Raw genomic sequence first — 16,678 nt, 5'->3', positions numbered from 1 at the left:
CTTCAAGCTAAAGTCGATGAGTTAGAAGCTCAGAACAATAAGATAGTGATGAGGAACGAGGTCCTCCAGGAGCAGTATGAAAAACTTTTCGAGATGCTTCACGAGGCTAGGCATGCTCAAGCACACAAGCTCGTCGCCCCTGCTGAGGTCAACAATCATCTGAATGCCCCCAACACGGAGGGTCACCGATATCCAACACGGATATCCCTGATAGGGATCGAGCTACACATCAATGTGATAATCAACATGAGACTTCTCTCAATCCAGCTGCTTCAACCCGAAGCAGAAGGAGTAGAGGAAAGCACCTCCTCACAGAAGGAGTGGAAGGATCAAAAGCCGTCTATCGCGATTGTCGAGACTTCCTAAAACAACGTCGAGAGAATCCCATCCACATAAGCTCAAAGATCAATGACCCAAGAGTTTCTGAAAGACTCGGTCCTCTCCCACGACCCAGGCCAGCAGTTAATCTAGGGAATGGGCAACAAGTCCCAGAAGAACATAAAGGTACAGGGGACTCGGAAATGTTCCGACATACTCACTCTAGGAGTCAGTGTGACGAGTCCAAGGAAAAATCATGCTATCTTGATCAAACTTTCCTACTTCCAAGAGGCGATGGGGACTTACGGAAGAAAACTTCAGTGGTGCACGACTCCACTCAGGACCCCCTTGTCCTACAACTCCTGGAGGAAGTAAACAAGTTGAAGGCTGAACGTCAAGCCGAGATACCTGACTGGAACCAACCCAGGCCTGGCCCCCTCACAAGAAGGATCCTCAACACCCCCTCTAAGCAAAGACAAAGCAGAAGCTTGGCTTACAACTCTATACTGGAAAGGAAGACCCGATTGAACACCTTAACGTCATTGAGTCCACCATGGTATACCGGAGACACACCGACGAAGAACGGTGCCTTCTCTTCCCCTCTACCCTCTCTGGCGGAGCTTTAAACTGGTATTGCCGTCTTCCACCTGAGACAGTAGACTCATTTGAAGAGTTGAGGAAGCTGTTTGTCTCTCAACACATCTTCCAGACCGATCGCTTGCATTCCGCAGATAACTTGTACACTATTCGCCAGAAGCCGGACGAGTCATTACGAAAGTATGCTAGTCGCTTCAGCCATGAGTATTCTCGTTGCGCTGAGGCAAATGACAAGACCGCCCTCAAGGCCTTCACGGCAGGCTTACGTGACTGTTTCTTTAAGTACATGATCAATGCCAACACTTGGAAGACTTACTCTGAGGTGATGGCACAAGCTTACAACCATGCCTCCGCCGAGGCAATGACATATCAAGGGAAACCCCCTACAGTCACCCCTTATCAGCAAGTAGGGAGTGGATGCCAGATCCAACCGAATGAGAAGACATCAACCTTCCAAACAGTAGCAGCACACCCCCTGCCTCATTTAATGCTTCGCCAAGTCAGCAGACATATCAATCCCAGGGCAAAAGGAAAGATTTTCATCCTCACCAATCTCATTTTAATAAAAAGAATAAGGGGCACTATCGCGATAACTCAGGATATCGTCACAATAACGCCCGTCCCCAGGCAGTCAATGCAGTGGGCCAATCATATGTCAAGACAGGCCCTACCCCGAGGTATGAGACATACATACCTTTGAACGCTACATGCGCGGCCATCTACCCCAGTATAGCTCATCTGATACCAAAGCCAAAGCCAAGACAGCCAGATTACAAGTCCACGAAAAACACAGGCATGTTTTGCTGCTACCACGAGTATAATGGCCATGATGGCGAGAAGTGCGTCATCCTCCGTGATCATATTGAAGCTTTGGCACGTGAAGGAAAATTTGATCAGTTCCTCCTTCACCCTCCAAGGGATAACCGTAACCAACGCCAGGTGAATGTGATATATTCTATAAGCGGCAGCACACCTATGTCTGAATCTTCCAATAGGGCCATGAAAAACAGTGAACGAACTTTGAGACTTGGCCATCAAGTGTTTCACGTGGAAGACATCAGGGGAGGCAAGTATCAAAAGCCTAACTGGGATCCAATATGTTTCTACCCTGAGGAAGAAAGAGGTATCATCTACCCTCACAACGACCCGTTGATCGTGGAGGCTCACATAGCAAATTTTGATGTGAAACGAATCCTGATAGACACAGGTGCTTCAGTTAATATCATGTTTGCTGAAGCTTTCAAGGCACTTAATGTAGCTGAACACTTGCTCGATCGCTCGATTTCTCCTCTGATAAGCTTCTCTGGCAATATCGTGCAACCTTTAGGGAGTATACACTTACCCTTCACCATTGGTACAGGCCCCTACACAGCTACTATTACCACTAACTTCCTAGTGGTCAATTGCCCGACGGCATACAATGTCATCTTTGGGCGCACAGGCATCAATGATCTCAAGGCCATGGTATCCACACATATGTTGTTGATGAAGTTTCCAACCCCTTTCGGCAATGGATACATCAGGGGAGATCAACTTAGTGCTCGATCATGTTACAACACTTCAGTTAAGCAACAACACCTGCCTGTCCCCAAGGAGACCCTCTCTATACATAACCAGGTAGTAAAGACCAGTCCAGATGAAGCCAACTCGGATCTTCATGATGGCAACAGTCAACCCGACGACCCTCGAGATGACTCATTCACCCAGTAAGCATAACCCGCTGAAGAGTTAGAGAATGTCTCTATCTCCAAAGACCATCCAGATCGCATGGTGAAGATTGGCACCACTTTGTCACCACCCCTTCGGTTGTCGCTGATCTTCTTTTTGCAAGAGAACGCCGAGGTCTTCACTTGGTCATATAAAGATATGCCGGGCATCTCTCCCGATATCATCTGTCACCACTTGAGTATTGATCCCAAGACCAAACCAGTAAAACAGAAGCGAAGATCTTATGATGTTGAACGATACGAGGCGATGAAAGCAGAAGTTGAAAAACTCAAGGACATAGGCTTCGTCCGTGAAGTCAATTACCCAACATGGGTAGCAAATGTTGTCCTTGTTAAGAAAAATCCGACCAAGGAAAGTCTCCTGCTTCAAAAGGTCTTGTGGAGAATGTGTGTCAACTACACCGACCTAAACAAAGGATGCCCGAAGGATAGTTTCCCCCTTCCTCTCATTGATAGACTTATAGACTCTACGGCAGGGTGTGAGCTCTTGAGCTTCATGGACGCTTATTCAGGATACAACCAAATCCTCATGAACCCCTCAGACCAAGAACACACAGCCTTCACTACTGACAGGGGACTATATTGCTACAAAGTCATGCCCTTCGGTCTAAAGAATGCAGGAGCAACTTATCAGAGACTGGTCAATTCAATGTTCGCCGAACAGATTGGGAAGAGCATGGAAGTTTACGTTGATGATATGTTAGTCAAGAGCAAACATGCTGACCAACACATCACCAACCTATCTGAAACTTTCACCATTCTAAAGAGGTATCGAATGAGGTTGAACCCCAACAAATGTGCCTTCGGCGTGGGCTCTGGCAAATTCTTAGGCTTCATGATTAGCCAACGAGGCATTGAAGCTAACCCCGAAAAGATCAAAGCAATCCTCGACATGAAAGAGCCAGTAACTTCAAAAGACATCCAAAGCCTTACTGGCAAGGTGGCAGCCTTAACCAAATTCATTTCTAAGGCCACAGACAGATGTGCTCCTTTCTTTAAAGCACTCAAGGGAAATAAGAAGTACATTACATGGACGGAGGAATGTGCCAAGGCATTCAGGAACCTCAAAGAGTACATGAGTAAAGCCCCTATGCTCTCCAAACCAGAAGTTGGTGACACTCTCATTATCTATCTATCGGTTTCGGCTTCAGCAGTCAGTTCTGTTCTTATTCGAAACGACAGTGGTGTCGAACGGCCCGTCTACTATGCTAGCAATGCCCTACAAGATGCGGAGACACGATACTCCAACATTGAGAAATTAGCTCTAGCATTGGTCATGTTTGCTCGAAAACTTCGCCCTTATTTCCAAACACACGCCATCATCGTGCTTACTAATCACCCTCTTTGACAGATACTCCAGAGTCCTGACACGTCTGGGCGAATGATCAAATGGGCGATAGCATTGGGTGAGTTTGACATCTCCTACCAACCAAAACCAGCCGAAAAGGGTCAAGCAGTAGCAGATTTCATCGCCGACTTCACATATCCTGTTGACATTGCTTCTACACCTGAAGTAATAGCTTCATTACCATCGGAAGCTCAGAAGATAGAATCAACAACCCCAGCATGGAGTCTGTATGTTGATGGCTCATCCAACCAACAGGGCTACGGAGCAGGATTAGTCCTCACTACCCCTGACAAAGTGGCGATAGAATACGCTCTTCGTTTCAAATTCAAGGCATCGAACAACGAGGCCGAATACGAAGCCCTTCTAGCAGGCTTACGTTTGGCCAAGCATCTTGGAGTTAAACAAATTGATATCTTCAGTGACTCCCAATTAGTGGTCAACCAAGTCACGAACAACTTTGATGCTAAGGATAGCTCCATGGCAGCATATCTTGCGCAAACACGACTTTTGCTCAAGCACTTCCACTACCAGATCACCCAAGTTCCTCGAGCGGCAAACAGTCATGCAGACGCTTTGGCCCGCCTCGCCTCGGCAGTGGAAGACAAGATTGGGAGAAAAATTCATGTCGAATTGTTGGCAGCACCAAGCACCATGGTCGCGGAAGTGTGCAATTTACAACAAGGAGATAGTTGGATCATCCCAATTTATAAATTCTTTGCCCATGGCACCCTCCCAAATGACAAAGTCCAAGCTAAGCAGATTCGATACAAGTCTGCTCGCTACCTGATCATTAATGACCAACTCTACAAGCGCGGTTTTACCCTGCCCTACCTAAGATGCCTTACACCTGCGGAGGCGGAAATTGTCCTTCGAGAAATACATGAAGGAGTCTGCGGAGATCATGCTGGGTCTCGATCCCTAGCACACAAGACTTTTCGCCAAGGATACTATTGGCCAACACTCCACCAAGATGCCATCAGAATATCTCGCTCATGTGATAAGTGTCAACGCTACGCAACTATCCCTCACTCCCCTCCCGAGCCGCTCACTTCTATGATCAGCCCTTGGCCCTTCGCCCAATGGGGACTTGATTTGATCGGCCCAATGCCTGCAGGGAAGGGCAAGGTCCGCTATGCAATCGTTGCAGTTGACTACTTCACAAAGTGGGCTGAAGTAGAACCCTTGGCAACCATTACTGAGGGAAAAATAGAAGACTTCGTATGGAAGAACATCCTCTGTAGATTCGGCATTCCCAATGCGATCGTCACGGACAATAGGCGGCAGTTCGACAACAAGAAGTTCAAGATGTTCTGCTCTAAGTTCAACATCAACTTATGTTTTGCCTCTCCAGCCCATCCCCAGTCTAATGGACAAGTCGAGGCCGTTAACAAAATAATCAAGCGCACTCTGAAAACTAGCTTAGACAAAGCTAAAGGTTGTTGGCCAGAATTCGTACCCCAAGTTCTTTGGTCATACCGCACTTCATATCGGACTTCCACAGGAGAAACTCCATTCTCACTTGCTTTTGGTACAGAAGCAGTTGTCCCGGTTGAGCTTGAGCAAGCAACATACCGAATCCAGAATTACATGCAGAGTGAGAACGACAAACAACTCACCCTCAACCTGGATCTAGTCGAGGAACATAGAAATCAGGCTCACCTGAGGAATGTCGCCTACAAGCAGCGCATTTCCAATTACTACGACTCAAGGGTCAAACCTCGCTCTTTCAAAGTGGGAGACTGGGTACTGAAGAAAAGATTACTCTGTGATAGGGTCCCGAGTGAAGGAACACTCAGTCCTAACTGGGACGGACCGTTCGAGGTCGTCGGTATCAGCCGCCCTGGCTCCTACAAGCTCAGAAACTCTGACGGCAAGACCCTTGGCCATCCATGGAATGCTGACCACTTGAAGTACTATTACAAATAGACTCACATTGTACAAGTGTTAAGCTACAGCCGTTCGGCATCCTATGTAACAAAGAACATTTGGTATGAATTCAATAAAGAGGTGATTTAGCCAACTCGGCCATAAACTCTTTTCCATTCTGAGCAATGAAACACTCAAATGTTGAAGCTTCAACGCAAATGTTTCCAATACAAAACAAAATCTAAGTATGTGTCAACAAGACTATACAAAGGATATACATCATACATTCCAACACATTCATACATAAACATCATACATTCCAACACATTCATACATAAACATCATACATTCCAATACATTCATACATAAACATCATACATTCCAACACATTCATGCATAAACATCATACATTCCAACACATCCATACATAAGCCAACTGTGCTTCGAAAGGGTTCAACACACTTTGTGTCATTCGACATTTGCCACAATGTGCCTCGACACCTTGCCCTTATTCTCACCAACTAGGTGATGAAGGAACTCACCTTCGTACCACCAACTAGGTGATGAAATGTACAACCCGTACTCTAATATTATTTGGAAACTTGCCACCCTTATCACCAATCAGGTGAAGAAGGAACTCATCTTCATGCCACCTACCAGGTGATGAAATGTACAACGCGTACTTTCCTTCATGCCACCAACCAGGTGATGAAATGTACAACGCGTACTCTCCTTCATGTCACCAACCAGGTGATGAAATATGATGAAATGTGATTAAGGAATTCACATTCGTACCACCAACCAAGTGATGAAAGCAACCTACCATTCATTCCATTAACCAGAAGACGAGTGGTACAACTTGTACATGTGAACTCCTAGCATTCACAAATAATCAAAAACCATCAAGCTTTACAACTCAACTAGGGGAGCACTTATGCCTAACAAGAGCTATAGTCACCAACAAAGTCTTATTGCAAGCCAACAATGGCTTCAATGCATGGTATACGAAGATCAAGCTCTTCAGCCCTCTTGCATCTGCTTCAGACATTTCTCCTCTGTAACAATGCAAACACTACAACTCATAGAAAGCTTCAAACGCTCTTGATCAAGACTGTTCGAAGCAAATTCAATTTATATGGTTTATCCAAACCTTCGACTACTACAAGATGTGGCTTGCATCACAATCTCTCGCTTAACAGTATGGAAGCAAAATTTGTATACGTTGTCTCTCCCACATTTTCAAATTTCTAGTTTTCCCAAAAAAACAAAAAAACAAAAAAACAAACAAAAACAAAAACAAAAAAAAAAAAAAAAAAGAGGAAATTGGAAATTGGGAAATTCAACAAAGCTTCATCAATGGAACACAACTACAATCCTCAAAAGCTTTGCACTATCTTCATCAAGATAGTGTGAAGCAAAATCAATTTATGGTGCCAACAAAAGCTTCATCAATGGAGGACAAATATCAATCTCAAAAGCTTTGCACTATCTTCATCAAGATAGTGTGAAGTAAAATCAATTTATGGTGCCAACAAAAGCTTCATCAATGGAGGACAAATATCAATCTCAAAAGCTTTGCACTATCTTCATCAAGATAGTGTGAAGCAAAATCAATTTATGGTGCCAACAAAAGCTTCATCAATGGAGGACAAATATCAATCTCAAAAGCTTTACACTATCTTCATCAAGATAGTATGAAGTAAAATCAATTTATGGTGCCAACAAAAGCTTCATCAATGGAGGACAAATATCAATCTCAAAAGCTTTGCACTATCTTCATCAAGATAGTGTGAAGCAAAATTAATTTATGGTGCCAACAAAAGTTTCACCTATAAAGCTTCAACCCCAAAGCTTCACCTATAAAGCTTCAACCCCAAAGCTTCACCTATAAAGCTTCAACACCAAAGCTTCACATATCAAGCTTCAACCCCAAAGCTTCACCTACAATACAAAATTTCAACACCAAAACATATAAAAGCTTCACACACTCTTCATCAAGATAGTGTGAAGCAAAATCAATTCATGATGCCCAACAAAGCTTCACCTACAAAGCTTCAACACCAAAGCTTCACCAACAAAGCTTTTAAATATATATATATATATATTATTTTTAATTTTTATTTTTTCGGAAATTTGAAAATTCAAAAATCCGGAAATTTGAAAATTCAAAAAAAAAAAAAAATCAAAAAAAAAAAAAATTACCTAGGCCTCCTCTTCTTTGGGCCTAACAACTTTCATCACACATATATATGAAGAAGGAGTTTTAGGCTACCACTTAGAAAGGAAATGCCTCATTCGTCAACTCCTTCGACCAGAGACTTGGGGGACTCCTACCATATGCTACTGCACCTTGATACTCGGAAGTCTCACGACCACTTAGTGACTTGGATTTTTCAAGTCTCCAAACGAGAAGTTTTCCTCACTCGGGAAATTAAGGGAGTACTACCTCAACCTACATGCTTCACTCACAAAGTTTCAACATACAAGCTTCAACAAAAGGAAAAATTCAAAGAACTTAGTGAAGAAGGTCTTGGTGTATTTAACACAATACGTTGAAATGAAGCAAATCTTGTTTATTGATATTCCTGATAAGTTACAAATATGTACATATACATGAATCAAAATAAACAAACAAGAGGGAGCCTTCACAAAGGTTGCTTAGGGGAAGTCTCAGCAGTCGGTAGAGCCCCAGAAAGAGAAAGCACCGGAGGGTGGTTATCCGGAGTTTCAGTACTGGAAAGAACCCCAGAAGGAGGAGGCATTGGAGGTTGATCATTTGGAGCTTCATTATGCGGTACAGCCCCAGAAGACGAAGGCAATAAATGCCTTTGGAACAAACCCACAAACCTTTTATGATCAAGTAAAGCCTGACCATCAGATTCCTGCATCTGGTCAAGCTTCCTCTTCATGTTTGTAGCATAGTCATGCGCGAGTCTGTGCAACTGTTTATTCTCATCCTTGAGCCCTCTAATCTCCTGTTTGAGACTTATCACTTCAGCAGCCAATGATTCAACTTGGCGGGTTCTAGCAAATAGGCGTTGGGCCATATTAGACACAGAAGCTGCACATTGAACACTAAGAGCCAGAGAATCCTTAACAGCCAAATCATCAGACCGTTTGGAAAGTAGTCTGTTATCTCTGGGAGTGAGAAGGTTCCTGGCCACCACCGCAGCGGTCATATCATTCTTCATCACAGAATCCCCAACGGTAAGAGGACCAGTAGAGGATATGAAGGATGGGCGCCATATGTTGTCTGGAGAAGGCGTGGCTGCCTCTTCTCCAAGGTTCAAGTCAAAACGACGGTCGGAGGGGCCAGACATTTTCAAAAGTGTTGAAGAGAGAAGAGGTCAGACAAATCAAGATCTTAGAAGTGCAAGAAGGGAGCTTCTACTGGTGGAGATTCAGGTGTGCTGTGGAACTTAATGCCAGCCTCTATAAAAATCTGCACTTGATGGAGCTTCAGAAATCGAAGAGGCGTTTGCTTTCTCAAAAGCTGGGCTGCTCAGAGACCACGAGGACCGATCTCAAAAATCGAAGAGGCGCTTCCTTTCTCAAAAGCTGGGCTACTAGAGACCACGAGGGCTGATCTCAGAAATAGAAGAAGCACCTGCTTTTTCAGCCTCATCAGCACATGTCACATGCACACTCAGCTTTGTGGAAATTACGGGCAATCTATCGAAGATTTCTGGTGAAGTAGAAAGCACGTGAATCTTACTGTTCAATCACCACTCTCCACACGCACCATCAACTCCTCGGGTACCACATATAACTTTGCCAAAGATCTCTGACAAAGTTTAGGCACGAGAATTTCGAAGTTCCAGCTACCCTACTATTACCCACAAGGGTAAAGGAACAGCACCACTGCTTGACAACTGGAAAGTCCCTATGTGTGTCGACCTCCGTGTTCCGTGGCAAGACAGGCTAGCAAGAACGTCCAACCTTTACTCACATTCGAGAAAAGACTCTCAACATAATTACTTTCTCAAAAACTGAAGCGGCACCGCTTTCTGAATCTCGAGAGCCAGATCCCCGACGGGATTGCTTGTTCGAAAACCAAAGAGGCACAGCTCTCAGAACTTCGAGAGCCAGATTTCCTTAGATAAAGCTTGTCTGTAATCTTCACACGCAACATCAGCTTTCCAGATACCACATACCACTTTTTCAAAATGCTCTGACAAAGTTAAAACACGTGAAGCTGGCAGCTCCTACTACATTACTGTGACCAAGAAGGGTAAAGGAATAGCATTACTACTTGTTATTGGGAAATCCCTATATACATCGACCTCCCTCCTCAACGGACAGGCAAACCTGCAAAAATGCTCAACCCTTTCTCGCATTCGAGAATGCACCCTCAACATAACCTCTCGAAATACTCAGCTTTATTTCCCCCCGATAATACCTCAGCAAATAAGCCACACCAAGAACAAGAGTATCTCATATCATCAGGGTCGAAAGCAAGAGTATCCCATATCATGCTTTCTCCCTGTCCTTGTCTTGGTCTTTGTCCACACCCGCAGGACAAAGAGAAAGAGAGCAGTCAGTCGGAACCTGAAATCAAACCTCCAATCTGGAACTGACTGCCTGAGACCTTTGCCTGGTTGCTTACTTAGCATTGCTCTCGAGAACTCATCCTCAACTGCTGTCAAGGTCATGAATTCCACCGGCACATACCTCATGACAGTTGATCAGATATTGGCTCTTTACACTAAAGCTGCCAAGCGTGGATGAGTCACTATAAAGGAATGTTCTGAAAGACCATTTAAATGCAAAGGTTGCACACCACTTCTGCCATGCAAAAGATTGAAGCAGAAGGTTCAACGGTGAGCTGAAACAGATCACTACAGCATGATACCTTTCCATACCACATTCATTATTCCGTCAACAGCAAAAGTATCCCATATCATCAAGGTCGAACGTACTCTAGATTTGATGGACTTGTTTTGACCCTCAAATTCTTGAGTCAGCCTTATACTCTGAAGGGAACCAGAAAACCCTCCAGCACAGTTCAAGAATAAGCCTGTGGAAAGTTACTTCTTCAAAAGCAAAAGTATCTCATATCATCTCTTCTCCATTTGCTTCTCCTTATCCTGGCAGCTGAATGAGAGACAAGGAGAAGGAGAACAATCAACCGAAAGCCAAAGTCGAACCTCCGATCCTGGGTTGCTTGCTTGGAAGTTTGACTGCTTACCTTGTCTGTCACCTCTTTTGGCAGATCTCCTAGCTCGGCGACTTGGGGGACTCCTACTATAGGGTTTGTATCGCACTTGACCAAGCCCGAAACTACAAGTAAGCTTCAAGTGAAATTGATACCTTACCTTGTGCATCTTCATCGGTTAAAGATACCACCCATGGATGGAGGAAAAGTACTTCCAGAGAAGATGCCACATCTACATATGAGACAGATAAGGCACGTGAAAATGATACCACACTTCAGTACTTAGAAGTTTCGTGATTACTCAATGGCTTGGATCTTGCAAGTCCCCAACCGAGGAGCTTCCCTCACTCGGAAACTTAGGGGAGCACTGTTTGCACCATACTTGACCAATCCCAAAACTACTGAGCACCGATCAACGTTATACCGTCAAGGACCCAGAAGAGCTTCCCTTCAACCAGGAGGCCAATCACAATGCGACACGTGTCGACATCAGAAGCCAATCACAGCTCGACACGTGTCAACATCAGAATCCAATCACAACACGACACGTGTCAATGTTAGAACAAAACTAGAAACTCTCTTCTATAAATAGGGATCATTCTCCCACAATAATCTCTAATGTCATTTTGTACTAAACTATTCACTAGAACTCAAAAAATGAGAGCTTGAACCTATGTATTTGTGTAAACCCTTTACAATTAATGAGAACTCCTCTACTCCGTGGACGTAGCCGATCTGGGTGAACCACGTACATCTTGTGTTTGCTTCCCTGTCCCTATTCATTTACGTACTTATCTTCACTAGTGATCGAAGCAACCAAGCGAATGTCACAAACCTGACACTTTCTGTTGTACCAAAGTCCTCGCTGATTTTGTGCATCAACAAAGTTAGTGAAATAGATGCGTTCACGTAAAACAGTATGCATGGTTGCACTATCTGCCAGACAACTAACTTTCCCACTAGTCATACCTAGAATGAAAAATTAATTTGAATTGGTCACAGGCATAAAAGTTTATAAAAACAAGTATCAATTCAAAATAATTTCATTTATTCAAAGATTAAAACTGAATATCCAAAATAAATCGCCAACTAATAATCCAAAACATAAAGGAAAATTGTTCAAAATCAACCAAAAACAAGGTGAGGTGTGGCCACTAGGTGGAATTCGGCCCCAATTGTCTTATTTCAACTAAAAAAAAGTCTATGTCTAAGATTCTAATCTTCCATAGGAGTGGTATCCTCCTGAAAGTCAGAAACCTCCATCTTTGTAGTTTCCGGTTCGTCCACTTGCATGAAGTTTGATTCAAACTTCTTACGACGAGAATGATATTCATCTACAACCTTCTTGGGAGCACGGCAAATACGGGACCAATGGTTCTTTGAACCACAACGATAGCACATATCGTCATTCATTGTGGCAAGTGCTTTGCCCTTATTCTTGAAGTTCGGGGCCTTGGGAGCGAGGTTTGGGCGCTTCTGGGCTTTGTTTCCTCCCTTGGATGGGCCTTGGCTCTGTTGACCTTGGTGGGATGGCTTCTGGCCGCCCTTACCACGCCTCTTTTGGCGTTTTGGGTGCTGATTAGTGCTATAATGTGCTTCAGGCACAACAGTAGCGCCAGTAGGTCGAGCTTGATGATTCTTCATCAGCAGCTGGTTCTGCTTTTCAGCAAGAAGTAAAACAGAGATCAAATCTGAGAACTTAGTGAACTTCTGAGCTCTATATTGTTGCTGCAGGACAATATTAGAAGCAGGGAAGGTCAAGTAGGTCTTCTCCAGGAGATCCTCTTCACTCAAAGTTTCATTGCAAAACTTGAGAAGTGATCGGATTCGACAAACTTCAGAATTATATTCATTCACATACTTAAAGTCTTGGAAGCGCAAGTGCTGCCAGTCGTGTCTTGCTTCAGGCAAGAATATGTCCTTTTGGTGATCGAAACGATCAGCCAAAGCGACCCATAATGCACGTGGATCCTCCTCAGCACAGTACTCAGTTTGCAGAGCGTCATGAATATGTCTTCGGATGAAGATCATAGCAGTGGCTTTTTCAGCTTCGCCAACAGGTTCAGTTATTGCTTCTTCAATAGCAAGACGCAAGTTCTTGGCAGTGAGGTGGAGCTTCACATCTTGAACCCATTTGAGGTAGTTCCTTCCAGAGACCTCCAAAGCGGTGAAGTCGAGTTTGTTCAAATTCGACATGTTCCTATCACAAATAGATGGACAAGATGTGGTTAGTGTAATGGAGAAAAATCAATCCATTCACATAGGAGTAGAACATACAGGTTCTAATAGACATGTATTGGTTTAATTTTGCATGAAAAACTTCGGGTTTTCATGGGTGATATGTTTAAGAGAAAACTTCAGGTTTTCAAACAAGGCATGTTTATAAGAAACTTCGGGTTTCAAAGTAATTATGAACTTCAGGTTCATATATTCCTGCAGGCAAACACAAATATATATATGCAAACAAATATGCAACAAGTATATGCAAAAATATTGTATAATTATAATTGAATTAATTATTGGACTTCTGGCCAAATTAAAAATGTGGGTGAAAAAAATAAAAACCCATATTATTTAAAAGTATTAAATAATAAAATCTCGGGGCCTAAAAATATAGGCCAAGAATAAATTTGCGGTCCAAAAGAAAATATGAAGCCACGGGTGGCTTGAAAAATTTGGTCCGTGAGACCTAGGCCCAAAAATTGGACTGGGGAGGGTCTCGGGTGTAGGCTGCAGGCCTACAGGGTGGATTGGGCTGCGTTAAGCAACCAAAAAAAAAACTTTTTTTTTTTTTCGCGGGCCGCTTCAGGCTGGCCCAAAAACAAAAAGATTTTTTCTTTTTCTTTCGGTCTGGGCCGTTGTAGGCTAGCCCAGAGCAAAAAAAAATGTTTTTTTTTTCTTTGTGCACGGGCTGGGCCGTGACATCTCAAAGCATCAGCAAGCCCAAAGGCGCTGATGCAGGCCGAGGGACAGGAGCCCATTAGGGCTCGGGTTACAAGACAAAACAAACCCAGCGGCGCTGGGTGTGCATGGCCGAGGAAGAAGGCCGAAGTCAATCGACGGCGTCGCTGCAGGCGACGTTGCTAAGGTCAGGACAAGGTGCTTCAAACGCACCTTGGTGTCCAATGCTTGCGGGTGTGAAAAACCATAGTGGATTTCGATCGAAATCGCGGAAAACCTAATGAAATTTAAACTGAAATTTCATACAAATTAGATGAAATTCTTTAGGAATTTCAGTGAGATTGGATTGAATATCACGACACCATGTCGGATTTTCTGGGTTTGGGACGCCATAGGCGTCAGGTTTCCAATGGGGGTCACGGGTTTGGATGAGGAGCAGAAACTCCAGCCGTGGTTTTGGGTTGGGCTATCGCAGGCTGCGGGCCTGGTGGCTTGCGGCTTGCATGGTGCAAGTGCACGGGTTCAACTTAGAACCCTGATTGCCAAATCGCAAAAAAAAAAAATAAATAAATAAAATTTCAATTCAAATATAATTATATGCATGTAAAATTCAATGAATCACATATTTACGTTGATGCATATGCAAATAATAGTTTCAATGCATGTACATATGTAAGATTCAATTCATGAAAAATATCAAATTCACATAATTGTAGCAATTTTGGTGATGAAGCATACACAATTTATGTAGAATCTAAAATACGTTAAACGTAAAGTTGGGTCATGCATCATGGTGAATGTTCATGCTATCAGGGCTTGCAAAATATCGAGTTAAAAGTCGTTGTTTGGAAAGAACCTGATTGCGTGATGATATGGATGAACTGGTGTGATGCAGAAAAAAAATCTCCAACGTCAGATTCCTAAGCGCAGCGGTAGGAGCGTGCTGATAAAGTGTTGTGGTCTATTTTAATCTAACAAAATAGAGAGGGCCGGCGGCAGTGGGAGAGGGAAGAGAGATGTGTGTTTGTAGAATTGTAGGGGAATGTGTGTGTTGTTATCCCTCCTACATTGGGCTTTATTTATAGTAGTAAAGGGAGAGAAGATATTCCTTCTCCTCCAAGTAATACAAGTTGTAATAGGAAAGGATAACTAGAATCAAATCTAATCTAGGATTTACACAATCATACTTATTCTAGGAATGTTTACAACAATTTATTAGTTATTGTTAATGTTACAAATATGTCTCGACTATGAATCGTTAACTATTTCTATTTATCACCTTATCATCCTCATTATTGGCGTTAATTGTAATGACTTACTGCTAGTTTGATCAAAGCCTTAGATGTTTGGTCTAAGAAATTCAAAAATTTCAACATCTAGATCAAAATGCCCCAAAGAAAATTATTAGTTATTGTTAACATTACAAAATATTTCTCGATTATGAATCGTTAACCTATTTCTATTTATCACCTTATCATCCACATTTTAGGGGTTTGCCCAATGAATAACTCTGTCGGGCAAGTACAAGGTAAACGTGGAGCAAATATTGTGTTGGTAGATATTTATTACAAGTCATTGTGGGCCTTTGACCACCGACAATAGAACTTAGCCAACGAACCATGTTGTCGGGCCAAGTCAACCTAGTTGACAACTATAGGATTCGTCGGGCCAACCGTCAGATATTATGCACCATTTTTCCTCTTCGCCCCAAAACTTTGCCTAGCGAATTTTAACTTACCATGCAATCTTGTTCCGTCACCTAAAGGTTCCAAGTAAACTCTAAATGTTGACCATCTTTGCACTACCAACTGAAAAATTCATTGAGTTATGTCCCATTACCCGACGAAATTGGGTTCGTCGGGCAAAATTTTGTAGAGCAAGTCGTATTTTCTGGTACTGTGCATATTTAGCCAAGTTTAAGAAATAGTTAAAGGAAAAGAGGAAAAAGAAATGAAAAGGAAGCACCAACAATTACTTCTCTTCTTGGAAAACTGTACACCAAGTAAATTCAGGAAGCATCAAATACTTGCAGTGCCAGGTGATAAAGTCATTCCAAAATCAAGATCAATGGGCCAACTTTTGATCTTGAAACAATCATTAGAATGACTTTCTTATCTTGTATGCCCACAGCTGGAAACCGAAAAATGAAAGTGAGTATGGAATAGCTTTTGTGAACTTTTTGATGTTGGTATAGAGTAACAAGTGTAAAGGAAGATAAGTAATGGCCAAATTAAAGAAAAAGGGTGAAGGGAGAATTTTCTTTGTAATTTAGCAAGTGTAAAGGGTATAGTTGTGGTCACAGAAGGAAGTATCTTCTTTTGGAAACTATGGTACTTTACAAGTTAAACCTTGTTTACTTACCAGAATAAATATGAAGACAAACGTCAGTGTTAATTGACACTCATATCAGGAAGAGAAGAAATAGCTTCTACCATGAACCAAAATAAAACGGTGGATTCTACCACGGATGACGAGATCAAGAGTATGGACAAAGGGAAAATCAAGAAACACTTGTTCCGAATTGCCATGCAGAGGAAGTGGGAAGCAGTTGTTAGAACCTATAAGCTCAACAAGAAGGCTCACGGGGCAAAAATCACCAAGTCAGGTGACACAGCACTACACTTAGCAGTATCCGATGGCCAAGAAAAACATGTTATAGAGCTAGTAAAACAGATTATGAAAGAGCAGCTTCAAATTCAAAACGAGCGAGGCAATACCCCTCTCCACATCGCGGCATGGATGGGAAATGTGAAAATGTGTTGCTGC

The 16,678-nt window shown here is 42.9% G+C and overlaps 2 protein-coding genes across 5 annotated transcripts in view; both read left to right on the top strand.

The window, feature by feature from the left end:
- The window catches only part of LOC126616695 (ETO1-like protein 1), a 93,185-nt gene that overhangs the window by 44,804 nt on the left and 31,703 nt on the right, over positions 1–16,678 (top strand). The gene's annotated exons all lie outside the window — the stretch shown is intronic.
- The window catches only part of LOC126616696 (uncharacterized), a 103,849-nt gene that overhangs the window by 69,368 nt on the left and 17,803 nt on the right, over positions 1–16,678 (top strand). The window lies entirely within an intron of this gene.

Source organism: Malus sylvestris, chromosome 3 (genome assembly GCF_916048215.2).
Source record: "Malus sylvestris chromosome 3, drMalSylv7.2, whole genome shotgun sequence".
In the NCBI taxonomy this organism is placed as follows: domain Eukaryota; kingdom Viridiplantae; phylum Streptophyta; class Magnoliopsida; order Rosales; family Rosaceae; genus Malus; species Malus sylvestris.
Note: the sequence above shows the minus strand (reverse complement) of the source record. Positions and strands in the feature narration are given on the sequence as shown.